General features: G+C 37.8%; 1 pseudogene; it reads left to right on the forward strand.

Moving 5' to 3' along the window:
• Positions 1-2,832: 2,832 nt before the first annotated feature.
• LOC149181061 (tRNA ligase 1 pseudogene) lies at positions 2,833-3,765 on the forward strand (annotated as a pseudogene).
• Positions 3,766-4,086: the final 321 nt, after the last annotated feature.

Consider the following 4,086-nt stretch of genomic DNA (forward strand, 5'->3'; position numbering starts at 1 on the left):
TCAGCTCCATCAATACCCAAAAAAATATTATTTCAGTGACCCGCATGGGGTCCTTCATGGCCTAGAGGGAGGAAAATTATGTAGCTTCTGACAATCCGACGTCCACGGTGTTAGGAATCAGAAATGTCACCTTTCCATCCACCTTTCCCTTCACTATTCCTTACATTCCATCGTCCTATTAACCCTTCATCATATCATTTTCATAAATTCATTTGGGTTTCATATTATTATTTTCCAATCTATTCATTTTAGTACTAAGAGTGAATTTATGATTAGTATTAGAAAATATACATGTTTTCATATATATATCTCAAATATGGTTGAGCTTTGTAATATGTAGGAATATGAGAATGACTAATTCAAAGAGACTTCTTGAATATCTCCTCCACCATTTCAGGGAGATAGTTATTCATGCCTAGCCTTAAGGAGAAGACCATGGAATATTTGGTTGGCATATCTTATTTAAGATATGTGAAAGATGTGTGGAGGATTTGAAGGAACTATATTTTGTAATAATGGGAAAGTGGTTGAGAGTAGTTGAGAGAATAGTGGGTATGTAATTAATGCATTCTTATCTTATCTTCAAATACTCTCATGTATAGAGGAGAGTGCTCCCTCTCCGTAGGGAGGAGAGGATAGTTGGAAATTGTAAGAAGATTGATTAGTCTAAGATTCTTTCATTGTTATAATTTCATGTTTGTCATTTGATTATTGTAATATTGATTTATCGATGTGAGCTCACATATGTCATTTGTTGTTAACTCTTCACATGTTGTAATGCTTTTCTTTCACGCAAATCTCCATTCATAGATTAAGTTGATTTCAGCAATGTAGATTAGACTAGATTAGTTCTACTTCAGTCCTTCATATATAGTGCACGTGTTTCGTCAGCTTACGTACCCCGGATTGACAAGTAAATAGTTGAGAAACTGTACTACAATGCTATTATTATGACATATATTTCGCCTAACATTTTGGCGTCATTGCCAGGGAAACACGAGGGATTGAGATATCAATTTCTTTTTCATGCAAATATGATTAATCATGCTCCTAACTCTGAGGTGCAATATGGATAAGGGCATGTAGGATAGTGTAATTTTCAATTTCTGCAAGTGTGTCTACATGTGTTGGTAAAGGGTCATAGCAACTACTTGAGTGTAGACTCCTCATGTTCTCCTTGCCAACATGTTACTCTAAGGTGAGACGTCAGCCTTATTTAGAACAAAGCATGCAGAGTGTGAGTGTGACTTTCAATTTCTGCAATTTCAATTTCCACAACTGTGAAGAGGTTTTTGTGTGTGTTAGCAAGTTTGATTCTTAGTTTTTTTTTTTAAGGTTGATTTGGGTATTGTAAGAACCCCTTTTTGCAATATGATTTAACTATGAGTGTCAGCTTGGAACAACTCGCTCAGATCCTTGCGAAAGTCGGGATCTCCTCTTCTCATGAAGAGGAGATCTTGACAATGGTCCAGAACTTCATTACTCCTCCAGTAACAAATGATGAATCTTGCATGTTCAATGAAGAACAATTAAGCGAGCAAGAAGTCGAGGAGGACAATGAGGCACTGCAACATGATCAGAACGAGGAAAGTTGGGCCTACAAAAGCTATATCGAACAATGGTTTCAAGCGAGCACCAAGTTCGACGCATTTAATTTTTCTTTTTATTTTGTTAATATAGAGTTTCAGCAACAGATTTCGCACATTCGTCTATATTTCTGATTACCGTTATTTGCGAAAATTAAAAATAACACATTCGTAATATTGTTGCGTGGATGGTTACATTGGCTATTTGACTACACGTAACTATTTTTTTTAATTTTTAATTAGCATAGGGTAGATAGGTTAATGAATAAACAATGTTTTTTTTCTCTAGTTTTAATAAGTATGCTCTCCTTAGCACTTATCGCGAGGATCAGAAAATAGGAATGATGAAGATCTTTCTCATATTGGAATAAATTGCTTGAATGTAACTAACCCCTATGGATGCCATTGCTATCCTATGTCGGCAACATCAATTACATGCATTTTTGTGGTAACAATCAGCGCCTTACCTTTTATGGGTTTGTCTCACCACTTGCTACCTTTTTCTATTGTAAATAAATGAATTAAGAATAGTCATTGGTTTCGTATTTGCATGCGAGGTCTACCTCGAGCTTCATTCTAAAAGGAGGAAGTTACCCCCTATTATTGTATGCATCAATGGACTTTGAGGTTTAGCTACTTCTTTCCACCCTCCCCTTTAACCTTTGATTTTAAAGAATGACCTATGCCCCATGAAAGTCACATACTCGCATGATATGAATTATACTTCAACCTTTATTTCAAACCTCCCTAGATGTTTTTCATCCACATATGAAGCTTTCTGAGAAAATTAGAGGTCTGGAACAGAGGACCACAATGGAAGCCTGGCCTTAGATGTGGAATAACTATATTTATTGAGTGGGTTGATTGATAACTAGTTGTCCTGTGATCGGATCTCGCTCCTTTAGCCTTATTGAAAACATATTGATATGAGCATCACTATCAGGAGTTGCCGCCATCGCGAATCTGTATTTTAGGAATATGGTTAACATTCTGATTATAATCTCGTGCTTTAGATGTCCAATCATGGAGAAAATCTCGGGGATGAGGTGAAAATCTAGCAGAAATATCGTCAGGAAAATCAAGAAGATATCAGACCAGTGAGGAAAATTGCGCCATTCGATATTGTCTATTTCCCCAGGAGGGAAGACGGTTGCGTCATTTATGTCTACATCCTTTTCCTATTCATGCTCTGGCACTCTTCATGTTTTGTGTTCTTCAGTGAGTTAACCACCCAGGTAGTCTGGATATGACTGGCTATGTTCTACTCATGTTTTACAATCTCTATGAGGGGAAGAGTAGGAGTGAATTTGAGACCAAAATGCATGAACGTTTTGGCCTGCTTGTTAAGATGCCTTTGTTGAAGCCTGACAGGGATCCTTTTCCTAATTCAATTAAAGGTATCTTGGATGAAGGACTGAATTTATACAAGCTTCACACTAATAGGCATGGAAAGTTGGACTGCACTAAGGGTTCCTACACAAAAGAGTGGTCCAGGTGGGAACGACAACTCAAAGAAATCTTATTTGCAAATGCAGATTATATCACTATGATTAAGGTTCCATTTGAACATGTTGTGAACCATGTGTTGGACGATCTGCGAGTTATTGCAAAGGGAGACTATGAAGTGGTTGTACCAGATAAACGTAAGCCTGGGAAAATTGTTTTTCCTGCAGTTTCTACCGCCCCAAATGAAACCAAAGCATTGTTTGACGAGATATCTAATATTGATTCACGTGCTAAGATGTTTCTTGACGAAAATAATGTTAAGATCACTCTTAATAGTGCCCATGTGACACTTGCTCACAAGAGGTCTCATGGTGTCATTGTAGTTGCTAGCTTTGGTGTTTTCTGTGGACAGCAGGTCCTTGTTGAATTTACTGCAATCTTGTTTTTAGATAAGCTTGTTGCACTAGAAACTCATTTGGGTCTCATTGGAAATGGAAAGATATCTTTGAAAAATGAATGGCCTCATTTGATGATCTGGACAGGAGCTGGAGCTACTCCAAAAGAAGCGAACACATTACCCCAACTAGTTTCGGTATTGGTTCGGAAAGTGAACACAAAACCATCATTTGAAACAAGATCATACTGTGCTTCAAAGTTATCAATCAGTTTTTGGAAAGGAAGCATCTCCTTCCCGTTCTCTTTCCAAGACCCGGAGAGCAATGATAAGAAATAGGAGCTCTGAGAGAGCACGATCTTATGAAGCGGGTATTCTTTGGAGAGAAACGAAATTATTATGTCTGAGAACAGGTGGCCTTCGAATCCCTGCTTTCTTATGTGATCACACAGGGCATTCGATGTAGCCTCATCTATCCCCACCATTTCTTCTTCTCGACCATGCATTTGGCAGGTTGGGTTTAACAATGGCCCATGCAAATCGAACCCAAAACTGATTGACCAGCGTTGGAGTTTAAAACCTTCAAGGCATTAAGGAAGAGTAGTGAGATCACAATAAAAGAGTTCGTTCATAGGGTCGCTGCTTTCTATAATAGATAAA

The sequence above is a fragment of the Pinus tabuliformis genome, chromosome 3_2 (genome assembly GCF_031772625.1).
Source record: "Pinus tabuliformis cultivar Carrire ecotype Pingquan chromosome 3_2, CPIR1, whole genome shotgun sequence".
Classification (NCBI taxonomy): Eukaryota; Viridiplantae; Streptophyta; class Pinopsida; order Pinales; family Pinaceae; genus Pinus; species Pinus tabuliformis.